Source organism: Sorex araneus, chromosome 6, assembly GCF_027595985.1.
Source record: "Sorex araneus isolate mSorAra2 chromosome 6, mSorAra2.pri, whole genome shotgun sequence".
Classification (NCBI taxonomy): domain Eukaryota; kingdom Metazoa; phylum Chordata; class Mammalia; order Eulipotyphla; family Soricidae; genus Sorex; species Sorex araneus.
Genome location: NC_073307.1, coordinates 152,840,337 through 152,851,259, shown reverse-complemented (window position 1 = coordinate 152,851,259; position 10,923 = coordinate 152,840,337).

Here is a 10,923-nt window from a genome sequence, read left to right as displayed (position 1 = left end):
AACTCACTATTGTTGTTGGAGTTTCCCCCCAAGGAAGACAGCCCTACTAAGGAAGCATTTGATAATTGGTTTGTCATTAAAAGATTGTATGTTTTCAGTTTTTAGAAAAGGTCACGCGGCCGCGTCAGCGGCCACGCGGCTCGGATGTGTTCCAGTCCCGCAACCCGGAGCCGTGTTAGTTGCTGTTCAGTGTCGCCAGGGCCCCATCCGGAGAAGGTGTACCAGCTGTACCTCCTCCGTCTGGATCCCTGGTGTTGTTGGCCCGGATTCGGGTCCGGAGCATTTCTCCAGCCGCGTTGCTCACCAGACTGCCTGGCCTCTTCTCTCTGAAACTCTTCAGTGCTACCCTCAAGAACTGGAATGGGAAGGAATGGAATTGAAGATAGATGGTTGGCAACTACGCCACCTCTACTTTGCTGATGTCATCATTCTTATAACACCAAATATTAGCCGAACAGCACAAATGCTGGCCGACTTCAACCTTGAGTGTGGAAAGGTCGGACTGCAGCTGAATCTCACAAAGACAGTGTTCATGAGAAACGGATTAGTTCTTGATGTTCCATTTGCCCTCAATGGAACAAACATCTCTGAATGCAGCAGTTATGTGTTCCTGGGTTGAGAACTCAACATGACCAATGATCTGGAAACCAGAGCTGCGCAGGAGGAAGAGAGCGGTGTGGAACGCCTTCAAGAGCATTGAAGAAGTTAAGAGGACAAAAAACCTTCAGCTCTGGGCACATCTTTACGACTCCATCATTCTTCCTGCACTAACATATAACTCAGAGACCTGGGCCCTACGAAAACAGGATAAGAATGCTATTTGGATCTCCCAGAGATGAATCGAAAGCGCTATGCTTGAAATATCACGTTTCACTCAAATTAGAGAAGGAATCCAGAGTTCCTACCTCTGTCAACTATCAAGAATCAGGGATGCTGTCACATGTGCCAAGGTGTCCAAAATCAGACAGGCTGGACACATAATGTGATTTGGAGACGATCACTGGACTAGAACTGTTACTGACTGGATTCCACGGGAAGTCAAAAGAATGTCTGGTTGCCCACCTATGAGGATGGTCAGATTTCTTCATAAAGACACTGAACAAACGGTTTGAAGCTCTTCATGTTCCTGGAGTGAGCAGACACTATTGAGCTACACTATCACGCAACAGGGACAAATGGAGACATTACTGGCACCTGCTTGAGCAAATTGATGAGCAATGGGATGATGAGTGATACAAGTGATATATTACAGACGAGTGAAATTATCTGATATTTGTTCTTATACCCGACTTCTTTGACTAAACATGCTACTCTTCAGTTCCACCTAACATTGAATGAACTTTATTTTTGCTCCATTTTTTAAGCTGCACAATATACCTTTTCTAATATATATGTATATACATATATAAACATATGTGTGTTTATGTAAATACACTGCAATTTCTTTATCTGATCACATGCCACTGAATAGATTTCCATTGAAACCCTAATGTTTCAATAAACAACAGTTTACTTGTATCTTTTAGAACTAATGTTTTGCTATTCTTGGGGTAGAACCAAAAACTGGAATCACAGTGTCTGGTGGAAGCTGTATTTTCACTTTCAAAGGCTTTTCCAGATAGTTTTCCAGAGGGATTGGAACAGATGACATTTCTTCAGTTCCACCTAACATTGAGTGATTCACCACCAGTAGTGAAGGGGGTACTTATTTACAGTAAATTTCTGTCAAGCCTGGTTGTTTCATGTCTTTTTTTTTTTGCTATTCTAATAGTTGTGAAATAACTCACTATCATTTCTATATGGTATTTTATAATGTTTTATAATGTTCCAGTTTTGTTTTTGCATGGGGATAGACAGTTTTTCCAAAACTGTTTGTTTCAGAGACTTCTCAATATCTTTGTTATGACAAAACATAAAAGCATGGGTTTGAGTCAAAAACCAACTAAGTCTTTCCAAGGGCCCTAAAATTTCCTCTCATAACATTATAATAGAGTAAACCATTGGTACATCAATAAAATAATCATATTATTGGATCAATATTAGTGGGGAAATATTAATAGGACCATAAGAGATTAGTTGAGTTATTCTATCAGTTTTAAATGCAGCCCTGGAAAGTTTGTTTTCACTGCTTTTGAAAAGTTTAATGATTGAGGCTTGTCTATTTGTTTTCAATTCATTTTCTCTTGTCTGATGGACATATATTTTAAAATAATGATCTTTGTGTCTTCTCATTGATTCCATCTTCTCTAAATAGACCATGACCTTTCTTTGACTAATGGTTTTTGGGAAATAAAAATTATACCTTCACCTAAACTATTTTATAATGACAGTGATTAAAGACACCAATTTTATCAGCAAGGTGGCTTAAAATTTTTTCTTCTTTGAGTAGTTTGACATTTCAGCATGCTTATCTTCCTACATCATCTTATTAGTTCAAATAAACCAATATCAATATTAAAATTTTAATTGTACATATTTTTACACTCTAACTATGAAAATAATTGCTGTTGGTCCTTTTAAATTCTCCCCAGGTCTAACTCCTTATAATTTACTCACCTTTTAAGATACTCAAGGGTATCTAAGGTGTCTAATCACTGCCTTTTAAAAGCTCTTATTGATTAAAGTTATATTTCCCTACCCTAAGTGACTAATTGATTGTGTAAAAATTAATTATATACTGCTTGAACAATGTTTTCAAAGAATTTTCCTGGGAAATGAAAACCTTCCACAATACACCTGAAACTTAGAGATATTTTTCCACTATAACTACACCTCACAATGTCGCTCCAACTCATTTCCTTTTTTTTTGTTTTGTTTTGGGAGAGCGCTTCACTTTATTTATTTATTTTTTAATTTTTATTATATCACCAAGTGGAAAGATACACAGTTTTCAGGTTTATGTCTCAGTTATACAATATTCAAACACCATCCCTTCACCAGCGCCCATATTCCACCACCAGAATCCCCAGTATACCCCCCACCCCCCACCCCCCACCCCCCACTATATAACTGATGAATTTCACTTCATTTTCTCTTTACCTTGATTACGTTCCATATTGCAAAACAAAACTCACTATTGTTGTTGGAGTTTCCCCCCAAGAAAGACAGCCTAACTAAGGAAGCATTTGATAATTGGTTTTCCATTAAAAAATTGTATGTTTTCAGTTTTTAGAAAAGGTTCGGATGTGTTCCAGTCCCGCAACCCGGAGCCGTGTTAGTTGCTGCTCAGTGTCGCCAGGGCTCCATTTGGAGAAGGCGTCCCAGCTGTACCTCCTCCGTCTGGATCCCTGGTGTTGTTGGCCCGGGTTCCGGTCCGGAGCATTTCTCCGGCCGCGTTGCTCACCAGACGGCCTGGCCTCTTCTCTGTTCAATGTGGCAAGATGGCGCCGAGGGTGGGTCGAGGGCGGGACTTCCGCGGCCGGGGCCATTTGGAGTTTGGGCTGGCGCTGCCCCACTCCAGTGCCCCCCCCCCCCGCGGCTCGGATGTGTTCCAGTCCCGCAACCCGGAGCCGTGTTAGTTGCTGCTCAGTGTCGCCAGGGCTCCATTTGGAGGAGGCGTTGCTCCAACTCATTTCTACCTTCTTTAAGTATTATTGCTAATTACCCAGTTGTAGCCAAATGTCAATCTGGAATCACATGACACAGAAAGGAAGCACTAGAACTTGCATAAAGACAATAGATTTAAAATGAGAACCTGAAAGCTTCCTTGTAATTCTCTCTGATGAGAAACAGGAAACACAGAAAAAGTCTTACATAAAAATGTCATTTACTGCCTTCAGTCTCTTCGGTCTCTTTGTAAACATACTCATGTTTACAATGTGAAAATAGCAGCAATAGATATCTTCCTTATGATTTTGTGAACTTGCAGTTAAGAGTCATATGTACATATAGAAATTTCTATTTCAAAATGCATATTTTAGATATCTCGTAATTTATGTTATACTATAAATATACATTAATATATAAAATATTATATGTAAGTGTCACTTTTCAATTTGAGGATCAAATAAGTATTCAATCAAAATGTATATATGTTCTTAATATAAGTGGATTTAAAGTAATTGAATACATATTACATCCACACTTACTGAGCTGTTTTCTCCATCTTTGAGAATTTACACTAATTTAAATTTTGTGTTTATATTTGAAAAGTAATTTAATATGTGTGTAATAACCATGCAACTAGGAATCCTGTGGCTCTCTCTCGATGCCTGCATTCGGTGGTCTCACACAGCTACCCCACTTGGCACGGCTGATGCCATGGGCTGACAAAGGAGGAATGGAAGTCCAGGCTGTTTGGTGATCAATTTTCATTTATTCCATTCTCCTCACGCACCTGTTCCAGTCTCACTAAGCTTCCCATCCTAGTTTCACTTAACCCCTCATACCCATATCTCTCTCTCCCTTCTCCTCATTCTCACTGACCGCCTTGGTCTCTCTGTTCTCTCACCAAGTCCCCACAAAACATTGGTGGTAGCAACCACATACCCAGGTCTGGTAGCACAATCAACATTTCAAAGCCCTTCCTGATTGCCTGCAGCCAGAGATCAGGCTCAAGGGCAGAAATACCACCTGGGGGTTTTTCTCCCTTCCTTTGTCCAATAACTCAATTAACATCTTAATTCTACTTCTTAATATTAGTTATTTTGTATGGACACATTAAGAGATACATTAAGCTTGTAAGGTTGCTCTATTGGTGAAATCTCGCCACAGACTCAGACTACAGTGCTCAGGCCAGATGAATCTTTCCTAACCCTAGTAGGGTCCTAATCTAGTTGTTATTTTTTGGATCATGACAGAATTTGCCCATGACCATGCTCTTGACTTATCGTTAAATATTACGGCGCTTGGCCAGGCCCATTCCGATGCCAATGTAGCTCACAGCTTGCCCTGGGTCCATCCAGTACCTTGTCGGGAGCCTCCTTTTAGGGTGCTAGGAAGTAAAGGCAACTGAGGCTTGAATAGGGAGAACAGATACCCAGGAGTGAATATCATTTGGAGTCAATTAACTCCCAAGTTACAAAAGCATAGCATTAACTGTCTGTGTCTATCTATACAAAACAGACATTGCTCTGAATTAACAATGCAAAGGACTTAAGGAGAAGAGAAAAGTAATATTTTCAAGTTAGCAGAGTCTGATTAGGAGATAAAGGTGACGGAAGCAGAGCACAAAGAAAGAGGCTACAGATAAGCACAGAGGAATGGCAGCACTTTGATGGGACTAACCCAATAAACCTAAGCTCTCTGTGGCAAGGCAGAAAGGACAAACCAATGTTATCCTACAACATGCACAATAATATTTATCCTTGATTAAAATAACAACGTGATAATCAACAGGATGATGATGATGATGATGAAAATAACAAAACTAGGTTTTGGGAAATTAATTTCACTTGCTGTTTTATGTTACTGCAAGGCTTCATGGAGTAGTCTAGTAAATTTTTTCTGCATGACTATTTATCCTGAACATCAGTTTTTTTTATAACATTACCTGAATTAGCTACATAATTTAAGGTTTCATATAGTAGAACATTATAATGTTCTCTCATTCAATATTTACATCATTACAATAGAAAAGGAATGCTTTGCCTTATCTCTTACCACTAATATTTATATGCCCATTACTTTAGATGCTACTGAAAACCATTTTTTTAAACATTGAGTCTTTTTATTGTGTTGTTAAGGTCTAGCAGATTTCTACCCGGGGGAGGCCAGAGGAACGAGACTGAGACAACTCTTTCTGCAATCACACGGGGTATATTCAAGCCAACATGTCCATGTTGGGACCTTCAACAGTGCCTGAGAGCCGGCAAGGCTGAGGACCCCAAACTCAAAAAGCAAACCGTTTTGGGAGAGAAAAGGGAATCACACCTATTGGATCAAAGGGAATTACACATATGTCACTTAATTTGCTAATCTCAACATTTGTTAACCGTTAACTGTTTCCTCCAAATGTTTGCTTACAGTTCCTAGAGCAGTTTGTTGGCGCATTTGGTGACTGTTTCCTGCCTAGTGGCAGGTCACGAAAACATCTTTCAAAGCAGCCAAGCAGTTACAAAGGCAAATTCAGCAGTTTATCAGAATCGAGTTTTTAACCCTTAACCTGCCCTCCTCTTCAGTGTAAATATGTGACTATGTTTTTGTTCATTTAGCTTTCAATGTTACATAGCTAATATGTGACAGAAAATAAAATAATACTATAAAGTACTTAACTCAGTAACTTATTAAGCAAACACGTGTTGAGCACCTATGCTGTGATCAATACTTTCTCATTGCTCCTGAACCTGTAGTTTAATGTGATGCTGACTTTTCTTATAATTATAAACATCTAGAGAAGGAGTTGAAATTTGAAAACAAATTTCAGTATCTATTTTGATAAGAATATACATAAGTAATTTATGTATTAACATGCATATTTTCTTCCTGTTTTTACTACTTGTAGCCTTATCAGTAAAATTTGTCATAAGATTCTAATAAATTTTAAATTACTGATATTCTGAAAAAATAATATAGCACATAAAGTGACAATTTCAGCTCTCTGAAATTTAGAGCTTGCAGAAAATTTAAGAACTACAAGCAAAATATGTCACTGCTGAGATGGAATGAGGTATTTTGAAGGGACGCAAACATATTTTCCATAAAATAATTAAGCCCCTCCCTACACATTTAACCATTCTGTTTCTATGTTTGGCTTAAAATTTTCAAACTATTTTTATCTTCATTGGCTTCCCATTTCCTCTTTGAGTGTTATATGTAACACAATCTCAGTTAATGTATTTTCATATGCATCCTAAATTTTTAAGTTACAGTTAATATACTTTAGTTTTTGAAAACCTCTACTTCAAAAGTTAAAGCAATTTAATGTCATATTTTTAAATCTAAAACAAATCTATATCCTTTTTCATCATACATTTTCAAAAATAAGGGATGGTTGTAATTTTACACACTATCTACTTTATTTCTTTTTATACTGTACAATTTAATTTTATCTTCTCTATTAAATTAAGTCTGCATTATTTATTAATCTAATAATAGCTTTAAAATTTTTCATTTATGATAGAAAAATTAATATTTTCACATTCATCAGGATGGCACTTTACTTTTGGCATTTGTGGCATATTAATTATTTCCATTATTTCCATTCTACAATAGCACTATAATTCTTTAAATTTACACTTGAGCTCCCTGCCCTGACAAGGCCCCAAGTTGTTGCTCATGAATGGCTCCTCCAGCTCCTGAATAACCATGATTCCAGAGGCACACAAACTGATCTCAGAACCCAGTGGCTTTTGGCATAAATGCATCTGGACTGTGTATTAAACTAAACTACAAAAAAAAAAAAACAAAAAAAAAACTAAACTACAGTGTCGTGCCACACCAGGTGGGGAAAGGTGTTTGTCCCTTCTGCCTTCCCCCTCCCCCCAGTGTGGTGTCCACCATCTCTCAGAGCCTATTAGACAGCCACATAGGAGACTACAGTGACAAGACACTCGGGGCCTCATGGGATGGGGGGTAGAACCAGCCCTTCTCCCTGCCCGATGAGGCCCTGTGTTGCCGCTCACCAATGGCTCCAGACTTATTAATAAAATATCAGAAATCCACCCTGTTCCATTGGTCTGAGGCTCTGCCTTTGTTCCAGTACCATGCTGTTTTGATTATTACTGCTTTGTAGTAAAGTTTGAGGTTGGGGAGGGTGATGCCTACCATCGTCTTTTTCCAAGAATTGTTTTAGCAATCCGTGGGTGTTTGTTGTTCCATATGAATTTCAGGATTGCTTAATCCATTTCTTTGAAGAATGTCATGGGTATCCTTATAGGGATCGCATTGAATCTGTATAATGCTTTTGCGAGTATTGCCATTTTGACAATTTTGATTATCCCTAACCATGACCAAGGTATATGTTCCCATTTCCTCATGTCCTCTTTTATTTCATGGAGTAGCATCTTGTAGTTTTCTTTGTAGAGGTCTTTTACTTCCTTAGTTAAGCTGATTCCGAGGTACTTGGTTTTCTGGGGCACGATTGTGAATGGGATTGCTCTTTTCATGTCCCTTTCCTCTGTCTCGTTGTTTGCATATAGGAAGGCCATGGATTTTTGGGTATTGATTTTATAGCCTGCAACTTTACTGTACAAGTCTATTGTTTCTAAGAGTTTCTTAGTAGAGGATTTAGGCTTCTCTAGTCATGAACTTTGCATATAAGTGGATCAACATGGAAAGTATCATGCTAAGTGAAATGAGTCAGAAAGAGAGAGACAGACATAGAAAGATTGCACTCATATGTGGAATATAAAATAACAGAGTAGGAGAGTAGTATCCAATAATAGTAGAAATAAGTACCAGTAGGTTGTTTCCATGGTTTGGAAGCTGGTCTCACACGCTGGGGAAAAAGGCAGCTCAGATAGAGAAGGGAATGGCAAGTAAAATGTGGTTGGAGATCCCGCGCGGGAAGGGAGATGTGTGCTGAAAGTAGTCTAGAGACTGAACACGATGGCCACTCAGTGCCCCTATTGCAAACCACGACACCTAATTAGAGAGAGAGATCAAAAGGGAATACCCTGCCACAGAGGCAGGGTGGGGTGGGGGGAGATGGGATTGGGGGGTGGGAGGGATACTGGGTTTATTGGTGGTGGAGAATGGGCACTGGTGGAGGGATGTGTTTGCGAACATTGTATGAGGGAAAAACAAGCTCGAAAATGTGTGAATCTGTATCTGTACCCTCATGGTGACTTACTAATTAAAGAATAAAATAAATTTTAAAAAATAAAAAAATATCAGAAATCCAAAATCATATGTTCTTAATAATCAGCAGTAGAAAATGAATTATCTAATGATGCCTTTTCGGCAGGTCTGATTGTTGGGGAAATTTTGAAATAATAATTGTGGGTCTCTTGTCAAAATATGAAATATAATCAAATTAGAGAGAGAGTAAAGTTGAAATCATCTGCCACACAGGCAGGGGGAGGGGTGGGATAGGGGGTATACTAGGGTTCTTGGTGGTGGAAAATGTGCACTGGTGAAGGGATGGATGTTTAATCATTGTATGACCGAACTTAAACTGGAAAGTTTTGTAACTGTTCTCACTGTGATTCAAAAATAAAAATAAATAAACAAATAAATTTACACTTGAAAGATAATTTTAAATTATATTGCAATTTCACTTTTTAATTTTCAGATTAAATACATTTTATTTGCATCTTTTAACTATTTCCTGTGTAATTTTGAGTCGAAGCGCAAATGCATGACATTTTTACATTCTCTAGTCAATTTTGAAGAGTGATATGCACAAAATCAATTTTTTTAAATTCTTTTATTGATTCACCATGTGGAAAGTTACAAAGCGTTCAGGTTAAAGTCTCAGTTATACAATGCTCAAACACCCATCCCTTCACCAGTGCACATATTCCACCACCAAGAATCACGATATACCTCCCCCCTCCCCCCCACCTCCCCAGCCCCCCACCCCGCATGTGTAACTGGTAAATTTCACTTTACTTTCACTTTACTTTGATTACATTCAATATTTAAACAAAAAAAATTCACTATTATTGGCACAAAATCAATTTTTAACATGGTTCTAGATGCAAATAAAGAACGATTCTAATCCTTTGCAAGAATAACATGTTAGAAAGTTTAAAAGAAGCATAAAGGTAAATTCTACATTGACATAGAGAATAAAGTGGTCTGGAGTTGAGTTGGTATGCCCAGAATATGCAAATGGTGTGCTCAAAATAATGTCTACTACAAAGCTGGTACCTTAGCAGAGATTGAAAAGAGAGAAGACTTCGTTCAGTAAGATTAGGTCAGGAAAGTGTTTCATCTGGGGAGTCATCAGCGTAAGGGACATGCAGTGGATGGTTAGAGGGATACAAGGATTGTCTTAAGGCTGTCAGTTCTATCATGGGAGAAGGGGGTGATAGGATAATTACAATACTATATAGATACAATAATCGATATAGTATCATGCTGGTAGTAGTTAGACAGAAAGGAACAGATACAGAAATACCTATCTCATATGTGCTACTTAAAGAAAAATAGTAAGGAAATAACAAATGTCCAAAGAGCTGACCTATGGAAATGAGCGTACTACGATGCAGGGGAGGATGGTGCAGTGGGTGAGGGAGGGATCCGTTGGTGGAGCTTGTAATGTTAGACAGTTGTGTGCACGAAACCCTAAAACTATCAGTATTGTAAATTATGGTGCATCAAATGGAGAGAGCAATGGAATGCATGTATATCGTGTTTATAAATGCTTGAGAGAAAAAAGTGGAGTGGGTACACGGAGATGTGCTTTTTTCCCGTAAAAACAATTTGTCAGGGAAGCCTTCACCTTGGATCACATTCAAAGAATGACAAGTGGAGAATGTAAATTGTTTTATGGACCTACTTAATATATAGAGTTAAATCACACAAACAAGCAACTTTCTGGATATCAATTTTCTATACTTCAACACAATCTGGATTCTATTTTCCTGGATGTGCCAACAGCCCCAAATCTTTCTGATCTATTTACACAGGTGTAGTTTAGATCAGGATTCCAAAGAATCAGAAATAAATTGGAGATTTTTGGGGACCCCCGTCTTGACTTCAGAAGTGAATCATGCATCCCGTTAGGCATGGTTTATGAAATAACAATTACCAGAAGTTTCCAAACTCACTCACTGGTGTTGCTCAACTTGTTAGAGTTGCTTAAAGAACTTGAGAAATTTTTGTGTGTGTGTGTTTGAGCCACACCTAATAGTTCTCAGGGTTTACTAGAAAGCGCCCTACTCCAGTACTATTTCTCCAGCAGCAACTAACGATTTTATAAGTACTGGTTTATATGAGATCAGATGTTAAACAAGTCAGATGCTAGAATGAATAGAAGGTAGAGGAAAATGGAATACAAAGTTCTGTCTACTTTGCACCACAGTCTCAAAGTCAGCA